Consider the following 10,849-nt stretch of genomic DNA (forward strand, 5'->3'; position numbering starts at 1 on the left):
TATTTTAATCTAATGCTGCTTCTATTGCATATAATAGATTTTTATTCATCTGAGCAGCTATTCACAACATTAGGGAATGTCATTCACTGTTTTTCCAATATATTAGTGGCAATTTTGTCTACGTATGAGGTTGGCAGTGAGTACACACTGTTGATAACAACCTAAAGAGACAGAAATGCAGCTAGGATTCCCATTTGTTGCTGCTGATATAGGTTGTGCTTTGAAACACAAGACATCCATAAGAGATATTAACAGTGGACAAATACTGCAGTGAATTTGCCTTTCACCTATGTATTTAGATGTGTACTTAGCTATCTAAATAATTGGTAGTGTTATGATCAGTAGTGGAAATGGGTTTTAGAAATTAAGTATATGTTAAGGCTGTATACAGGATTTATGCTCAAGGATCACAGAAGGATCCATCAGGAATGATGAAAATGGTCTTTTGACAATCTTTTGATTTCTGAATTCAGTTTTGAATAAGCACATTCATTCTTAAGAATGCTATAATATACATGATTATATCTAGTTTCTTAAAACTGCTCATGGATCTAGTATCATCCTACGAATTTAATATTTATGACATATCTTGCTTTTAATGACTAGTTGCTTACAGATGACTTTGAGCAAATTCATGTGTGGGTTCACAGCTTAGCAACCTATAATCACAAGGATTATAGATTGCTATCATCGATATATATATATATATATATATATATATATATATATATATATATATATATACATATATATATATATATATATATATATACATCTCTTTTATAAAATCCGTTCTGTCTGTCTTCAAGGATCTTGGGCACCCTCCATCCGATTGTGCTCAAATTTGATATGTAGATACCGACGGTATCAGGGCGTGTATAAGTCTTGAAAAAATGACAAAAATCGATTCCAGGTGAGAATGCCCTCGATAAACCATGGGAACGTGCATTTGTATGCGCAAGTACATCAGCTGTTGTGATTGATACTACACGTATGCGAGAAAAATGCACGTGCAGTTTGCGCAAAAAAAGTTGCTTGGTTTGAAATAATGCCACAAAATGCAGTATATTTAAGAGACCAAAAAAGAAAGATGCAAAAGAGATATTTTCTTCAAACTTGGCATGAAGGAAGGAAAGACTATTTGGTTTCTCAAGAAGTTTTTCTTTGGATAAAATCATTTTTCTTTGGAATAGAAAAAAAGTCTATCTTTATTTCTTCTTTTGCTGGTGTCTCAAATTTAGGTTAAATCAGTGTTTCTCAAAGGGGAGGCCTATGGATGGTTGGACAAGTTGTTTTGAGAAAATTTGGTTTAAATGTTTGACAACTCAGCATTGTCCATTGGATGGGGGGGGCGTTTTGCTTGAATATATATATATATATATATATATATATATATATATATATATATACATCATCTTACCACTGTCACCACCACCACCACCTCAATAGTAATAGATTACACCTAACACCAAAATAACATTTTTGTTGTTGCTGCTGTTGTTGTTGTTGTTGTTGTTGTTGTTAAGGAAGTGATGTGGCATATTTGATTGGTTAGTTCGATGTCACTTAGTTACAACTCTTTACATCATGGGTTCAAACCCTGGCAAGCCTGAATTTGACTTACTTCCTACTGGCGGGTCCCATCAAAAAAATTTAAGAACCAGTCAAACATATTTTGGTTTACTAACTTTCTCCCCAACACATACACTTACATATATGGCGCAGGAGTGGCTGTGTGGTAAGTAGCTTGCTAACCAACCACATGGTCCCGGGTTCAGTCCCACTGCATGGCACCTTGGGCAAGTGTCTTCTGCTATAGCCCCGGGCCGACCAATGCCTTGTGAGTGGATTTGGTAGACGGAAACTGAAAGAAGCCTGTCGCATATATGTATATATACATATGCATGTTTGTGTGTCTGTGTTTGTCCCCCTAGCATTGCTTGACAACCGATGCTGGTGTGTTTACGTCCCCGTCACTTAGCGGTTCGGCAAAAGAGACCGATAGAATAAGTACTGGGCTTACAAAAGAATAAGTCCCGGGGTCGATTTGCTCGACTAAAGGCGGTGCTCCAGCATGGCCACAGTCAAATGACTGAAACAAGTACAAAAAAAAAAAATATATATATATATATCAATTTAATATACATCTGAAAGAGTTACTAATAGTTTCATGCTTTTATAATATTTGAACAGGCATGTTTGTATGTAGACTCTTGGTAATTTTTATAAGTTATAATGTATAACTCCTCTAGTGGTGGTGATGATTATGATGGTTCATTAAACGGGCCAAACTTTACCCATTGGTTCTGTATAAAAATATTTCACATTTGGTAATAAAATACAGAAGCCCTTCAAAAATGTTAGTAATATTCAATATTAGTATAACAAATTAATGATAGAATATTTCTATTACCAAATACTTTCCTTCTTTGAAACCTCTTTTTTATTGGATAAATTCATTTACCTTTTTTTAAATATAAAATATTATCTGAAGAGCAAATTGTTTATGTTTGTCTTATAGCGATGATTATATTTGAGATTACAGAGATGTACTTGCATAGCAAGTGTCCTGATCTGAGATCGTGTGCTGGAACAAAAGCAATTGCAGCGTGGAAGGTGTTTATAAGCCATTTAAGAAACACACAAAATCCGTTAGATTCACTCCAACGTTTGAATTTAATTTGTCAAAATATTTTCATCTCCTTGAGACCATGACCTATTCAATGACAAAATTCCGGCAGCATGGAACTTTGCCAGTGAACAGGTCACGGTCTCAAAGCGACGAAAATATTCCGACAAATTAAATTTAGATGTTGAAGTGAATCAAACGGATTTTGTGCGTTTCTTAAATGGCTTATAAACACCTTCCACGCTGCAATTGCTTTATATTTGAAATGAAATTGTAAAATGATCTGGAGAGAGAACAGCATATTTGTAACTAATAAAGTAAAGTTTTATATTACAAATGAATAAATGATTAAATTTTTGATTTAAACAATGTGTGAATAATATGAATAAACAAAGAACTCCCCTGGCACCTGTGCCGGTGGCACGTAAAAAGCACCATCCGTCCGTGGCCGTTTGCCAGCTCCGTCTGGCACCTGTGCGGGTGGCACGTAAAAAGCACCCACTACACTCTCAGAGTGGTTGGCGTTAGAAAGGGCATCCAGCTGTAGAAACACTGCCAGATCAGACTGGAGCCTGGTGCAGCCCCTGGCTTCCCAGACCCCGGTCGAACCATTCAACCCGTGCTAGCGCGGAAAACGTACGTTAAACGATGATGATGATGATGATGAAAGAACATTTTTTCTTGTGCAGCTATAGAGATTTCTTCAAATGCTCAACTACCATGCTCAACCACAAATGCTCATATGCATGACTGAGTCATTTCCACTCAAATACCTTCAAGAAAAAACTAGATAACCCTTCTGATGTGCCTGCTCCTTTAACCTTTCATTGGGAATAGGACCCCCAATAATTTGTATATTACACATGAAGGTTAGCAGGATTGATCAAATTTCTACTGGTTTACAATATAAGGATTAGCCAGTGATTTTGCAGAGTTATTGAAACATTGAATAAGGAGTTTTGTGGAATTTGTTCCAAATCTCTGCACTTGGAGTTCAAATCTAACCAGAGTCAATGTTGCTTTTCATCCTTTCTAGATTGATAGAAATGTACCGATCTACAATGCAACTGTAAGAATGTTGGACCAAATACCTTGCAATATTTATTCCAGCTAAGGCAGCAAGCTGGCAGAGCCGTCAGCATGCACGTAAACTGCTTAGTGGCATTTTGTCTGTCTTTAAGTTCTGGGTTCAAATTCTTTCATCCTTTTGAGGCTGATAAAATAAGTACGTGTTGAACATTGGGGTCAATGTTACCCACTCCCTGAAATTGCAGGCCTTGTGCCAAAATTTGAAATCAATATTTATTCCAGCCTCTTTGCATTGCATTCTGAATTCAAATCCCACCCTGGCCTACTTGGGTGGTATAGTTAATCGATTATTTGATCTAATACTCCTACTTGGTACCTTAGATGACCATCAGAATCCATTGTTGCTGCAGGCATTTGGGCCATGTCCTCAATTTGAGGATTTCTGTCTCTCTCCTTCTTATCAGTCTCAGATAAGTACCCTAACCACAAAGCCATGTACTTTCATTCTCCTGACTAATAGAAAAATCATGTGATAATAGCTTTAGTTATATATTTATCTTTAAAGAAGGAAAATATTGAATAATCATGAAAGTATATAAAGAAAGAAAGTATTCAATAATCCTTTTTCAACTCTTGTCAAGGCCAGATCTTAATCAATTACATCGACCCCAGTGTTCAACTTTATTGATCACAGAAGGATGAAAGGCAAAGATGACCTCAGTGAAATTTGAATTCAGAGTAGAAAGATGGATGAAATGCTTCTAAGCATTTTGTCTGGCATTCTGACAATTCCGCCAGCTCACCCTTTTGAAAGGATTCAATAAGGAAAACATTCTCTGCACTTATCTGCAATATTACTGAAATGTTAATTAAATTCAACTTTAGAAATAACTAGCAGTATCGCCCGGCGTTGCTCAGGTTTGTAAGGGAAATAACTATAAAGCATTTTTAGAGAGTTATAGCCAAAAAACAGCAAAAAAATGGAAAAAAATGATGGTAAATTTTTTTTTGATAGTTAAAAAAGGTGGAGTTGCGTCCCCTACACAGTTTGTGGTTTGTGTTCCTGATTCTCGACCCCATGTCGAATTTATCGATTTTTTTCAGAACTGGGGGAACTTTTCAAAATTTTCGCTGCGTTAGTTTTGAATTATGACATTGGGCTATGTGTGTGTCAAGTTTCATCATAATCGGTTGAAAGCCGTGGTCAGGGTGAGGGTACAAGCAAACAGACACACAGAAACACGCACAGACAAACTGCCGTTTATATAGAGAGAGATGACTGTTTAGGAAACATAGACATTAGTATTTCTATTCTTTTAATGCTTTAATATTTAAAGAATTTTAATATTTTCATGCATCTTATTATTTATTTATGGTAGGTTAGTTATTTATTCATTTCTTGAACTGTTTAATGGGAAAACTATTTGAAAAAATAAGCATTATTTACATGTCCATATAACTGTTTTTATGATTTTTTCAAGAACAATCCAGAAAGAATTATATGTATGAGTATCATTTTAGTTGGTCTCTATAAATGCAATCCTCATAATTTTGAAACCAATTTGATAAGTACCAATGCTCAAAACTCTTGACTCTTGGATCATTCTATAACTTCTGTCGATTAATGAAAAAAAATATTTAGTTTTGTAATAATTTCCTAATAGCTTCTTGGACTTCTTGGAAACAGCATCAGGAAAAAATTAGTCAGCATCAGATTGAGAAGAATGAGAAATTTTATTTACAATGGGAAATGTAAGAAATGTGGTTTCATTTCTCTTGTTCTTTATGTGGAAATGAGAACATGTAAAGAAGTAATGAAAAATGAACAATTGATTTTGTAGGGAGAGGGATAGCTTAGCAAATGAGGTGGTGTGAGAGGGTAAGAAGATAAGGAGGCAAGACGAAGAAGGGGAAAAAAACCAGAAAGTTGAACAAGAAGGTAAAAGGGTACCATAGTTCAAATAAAACTCATATAGATACAGCTACAATGATAGACTAAAGTAGAAGGAACACTCCGTCGGTTACGACGACGAGGGTCCCAGCTGATACGATCAATGGAACAGCCTGCTCGTGCAATTAACGTGCAAGATGAAAAGAGTTAAAATGTGAAAAATTTTCTCTGGCCAATCACTGTGGATCTCGACATTGAAAATTCTTCTTATACCGGTGCACACCCATTGCCAAAGTTATAAACACTTCATTTATTTTTCGTGACAGAAGTTTCGACTTTTGTGACCAAAAAAGAAAAGGAGCTTGGAAAAATATATAAGTTAAAAATAGAATAATAAGGAACATAGGCGCAGGAGTGGCTGTGTGGTAAGTAGATTGCTAACCAACCACATGGTTCCGGGTTCAGTCCCACTGCGTGGCATCTTGGGCAAGTGTCTTCTGCTATAGCCCCGGGCCGACCAATACCTTGTGAGTGGATTTGGTAGACGGAAACTGAAAGAAGCCTGTCGTATATATGTATATATATGTATGTGTGTGTGTGTGTGTGTGTGTGTGTGTGTGTGTGTGTGTCCCTAGCATTGCTTGACAACTGATGCTGGTGTGTTTAAAAAGAGACCAATAGAATAAGTACTGGGCTTACAAAGAATAAGTCCCGGGGTCGATTTGCTCAACTAAAGGCGGTGCTCCAGCATGGCCACAGTCAAATGACTGAAACAAGTAAAAGAATACAAAAACGATGGATGTTCTGAAACGAAAGGGAATATCCAGTTGAGAAGTCAAAATTCTTTGGTGTAGCTTGTGGATATGTAAAGGACTGATTAAATATATTTCTAAGTTGTGTTGAGATCAGAGTGTGAAGGTAAAGACAGTAGTTGCAAGGTTGGGATCATTACGATGCTTTCATGGGTTGGTAGCGAACAATAGCAGCAGTTACGTAAGTGAAAATATTTAACCTAGCGGGTAATTTTAATGTAAAATTAACATTTCTATTAAAAAAAAAACTTGAAAAATATCTATAAATTTCTAACTACTCCACATGCATTAAAAAAATCTGCTTGCTCTGTCTTCTAATGAAAACGTCTTCAAAAGTGAATGTTGAACACTGCAAGGAAGTAGATCACTGAGAAAGTTGATTTACCAATGCCAGCACAGACTCATCCCTCTACTCTACAAAACATCAGGTAAGAAATATAGATTGATATCATCTACCTTATAACATGCAAATGCAAACCCTCATTGCCAAAGAGTTGTTACTCTTTACTCTTTTACTTGTTTCAGTCATTTGACTGCATCCATGCTGGAGCACCGCCTTTAGTCGAGCAAATCGACCCCGGAACTTATTCTTTGTAAGCCCAGTACTTATTCTATCAGTCTCTTTTGCCGAACCGCTAAGTTACGGGGACGTAAACACACCAGCATCAGTTGTCAAGCAATGCTAAGGGGACAAACACAGACGCACAAACATACACGCACATATATATATATATATACATATATACGACGGGCTTCTTTCAGTTTCCGTCTACCAAATCCACTCACAAGGCATTGGTCGGCCCGAGGCTATAGCAGATGACACTTGCCCAAGATGCCATGCAGTGGGACTGAACCCGGAACCATGTAGTTGGTAAACAAGCTACTTACCACACAGCCACAGTTGTTCTTAGTGTTATTAGACAAACACTTCCATAAAATCCTAAATCAAAGCAATATTGAATTATTCTATTCTATCACGAGTAATTTCACCCAAATTACAGTTACAGCTAATCTAACTAAATTAAAAACACAACATGACTTCATACTCAAACTAGCACAATTCTCCTGATAGCTGTTTTCACACTTTATACTCAAACCAGAAATGGATGAAGAAGCAATGCAGCCATAGATAATTGAAGTGATTGATTTGAAAAATCAGCTAATTATCAATTATCTATGGAAGACCTTTGGCACCTGTAAAACACGATGTTCATTTAAGATTGACTCTGCTTATATGACATGAAGCTTTGTAATAATGTAGCAATAAATGATGTATATACACTGACAACAAGTCTTTGTCATAACCATGCTAAAAACTTACCAAATGTAGGCACAAGGGATTATGTTCTTGTGCTTTGCAGAGAAGAAAAAGATTCATTTTTAATGTTGCTGTAGTTACTGAAATAAACAAAGTTAATAAAATAAACCACAAAACATATTCTGATCAGAAGCTTTGTGCATCTCAAATTCAGGATTGCAAAATATTCTGAAATATGCATACATGAATGGCATGAGATGGTATTCATTTTGCTTACTCCGTACAACAGTAGGAGAACAAAATGTTGACAACAGAAACTTGTATTTCCTCTTGAACTATCAACCTATAAGTTAAAATATATGCAAGGACATGGTATGGATCAATAAACCCTATTTAAAGGCAAAAAACCTAAGTGACAGTCAATCTTATTTAAAGTTACTCTTTTAAAATACATGATTGGAACTGAAAATTTAAAAGATGCCAATGTAATTCTTGAATTACTGGTGTTCCAACATGCCTCATTGTATAAGTTCAACGTTTAGGTTTGGGTAAAAAAAATTACCTTTTCTCAGGAATCTCTCTGAACGTGTTTACTGAGTTTGTTGTACACAAGGATACCTCTTTTACTCTTTTACTTGTTTCAGTCATGCTGGAGCACCGCCTTTAGTCGAGCAAATCAACCCCGGGACTTATTCTTTGTAAGCCCAGTACTTATTCTATCGGTCTCTTTTGCCGAACCGCTAAGTGATGGGGACGTAAACACACTAGCATCAGTTGTCAAGCAATGCTAGGGGGACAAACACAGATGCACAAACACACACACACATACATACATATATATACATATATACGACAGGCTTCTTTCAGTTTCTGTCTACCAAATCCACTCACAAGGCATTGGTCGGCCCGGGGCTATAGCAGAAGACACTTGCCCAAGATGCCACGCAGTGGGACTGAACCCGGAACCATGTGGTTGTTTAGCCAGCTACTTACCACACAGCCACTCCTGCGCCTACTACCTGTGTAGTAGATTTATCTACCTCTTATCAATAAGAGTACACTCTTGTGAAATTTGTTCCTCTACCGCCTGTATACCTACACGTAAGTATCTATGTATACATATACATCCAGATACCAGCACGTGCACGCATGCATGCATGCACACACACACACACACACGCTTACACATCTGTGCTCAGTTCAGCTGGTTCTTTTTAACCGATAGTTTAGTCTTAAACTTTTCCGTTATTGTGTCATTTCTCATTCTTTGCAGGTAACAGAGCATTCTTTTTTCTTGTTGCTTTAAGTCATCTATTTTGTTCCATTGCAAATGCTGTTTATATGTTAAGTGGGAACAAAATGTGTAGTAAAAAAAAAAAAGGGCTGTAATGTCAAAGGACAATGATAATAATAAATTTGAATATTTTCCTGGTCTTACTGTTATAAAAGTGAATATGAAAAGGAAAGTGTTTCCCTTCACAAAAAAAAAAAAAAATTTTCATAGAAAATGAAATTATTAAAGAACATAAGCTTCCCTGGAAAATTAAATTATGAAGAAAGTGATAGGAGTGGCTGTGTGGTAAGTAGCTTGCTAACCAGCCACATGGTTCTGGGTTCAGTCCCACTGCATGGCATCTTGGGCAAGTGTCTTCTGCTATAGCCCCGGGCCGACCAATACCTTGTGAGTGGATTTGGTAGACAGAAACTGAAAGAAGCCCGTCGTATATATGTATATATATGTATATATATGTATATGTGTGTGTATTTGTGTGTCTGTGCTTGTCCTCCTAGCATTGCTTGACAACCGATGCTGGTTTGTTTACGTCCCCGTCACTTAGCGGTTCGGTGAAAGAGACCGATAGAATAAGTACTGGGCTTACAAAGAATAAGTCCCGGGGTCGATTTGCTCGACTAAAGGCGGTGCTCCAGCATGGCCGCAGTCAAATGACTAAAACAAGTAAAGAGTAAAAGAGTAAATGATTCAAGCACATTCAGACTAAAACTCTTTTCTGGTCAAAATAAAACTTTGATTCTCTGGCATAAAATCTTAGAGCTATTTTAGACTAATTTTTGTGTTCAGATTCCAAAACTGACTTCAGATTTGTTCTATCACATTACATTTTTGTGCAATTGATATATACCTTTATGTACCTGGTGCATAGCAAAAGTTAACTTTACACTACTTTTTGCGAGGATTTTGGCTGGTTTGTCATGCTAATTTTGAATATGTTCAAGCAGAGTTTTGCTTTGAAACCATTTCTCTTCTTTTCAGGTGTGAACTGAAGTACTGTGCTCTAGTTATGGATACAGCATTAAAAAGAAGGATGTACTTAATGACCTTGATATTTTCTGTTACATCTGTGAAATTTCACTCCACAGGCTCAAAGGCACAACATTAATAACTTTGTCAAGAAGATGTATCTTGTTACTGTATTTTTTTTGTTTTAGATGCTCTGTGTTTCTTCCAATTACTTTAAATATAACAAAGAATTTAGTAAAATAACTTTGTTATCATTCAGCTAGTTTTAGGAACATTAATTGTGACTAAGGTTTGGTGGAAGATTTTAATTCAAAACTTATGAAAACGAGACATTTGTAATACAAAGCCAGAGCTGGTTTCAGCCAGGTTGGTACTGAAAGGGTTAAAGTAGCACTTGGAAACCAGAACAAAACCTGGGCTCCCCACAAAGTTTGCAAAACCTGTGTTGAAATTTGGTGTGATGAAGCAATTCATCAAAGCTCTTGATCATAGTGGAGACTGCTTTAGATATATATGTACAACCTTTCCAAGTCTCAGTGACAAGAGGAAGAGGGCAGGAATATTTGATTGACCTCAAATAAGAACATTCCTCAGGTAGTCCACATTTTGTTACAACAATGAGTGTGGCTCAGGCTAGAACTTGGAATGCCTTCTTTGATGTGGTGTGGAATTTCCTTGGAAACAGGAAAGCTGTCAACTATCAAGAGATTGTGGAGGAACTGCTCTTGAGCTTGCAAGCACTTGGATGTAGAATGAATATTAAATTGCTCAGATTGCTTTCAGTTTTGGTGTATCGATGCAACTCTGAATTTTGATTACTTTATCTCATAAATTAAAGAATCTGATGTTATTTGGAATTAAAATTGGGAAATCTGGGTAATTTTAGCCAATCAACAGACAGCGAGGCATGAACAGCTTGTTACCATGACAACCACACGTTGTGTTGTGTTTCACTTCACCTGCATGTTGT

The sequence above is a fragment of the Octopus sinensis genome, linkage group LG1 (assembly GCF_006345805.1).
Source record: "Octopus sinensis linkage group LG1, ASM634580v1, whole genome shotgun sequence".
Lineage (NCBI taxonomy): Eukaryota > Metazoa > Mollusca > Cephalopoda > Octopoda > Octopodidae > Octopus > Octopus sinensis.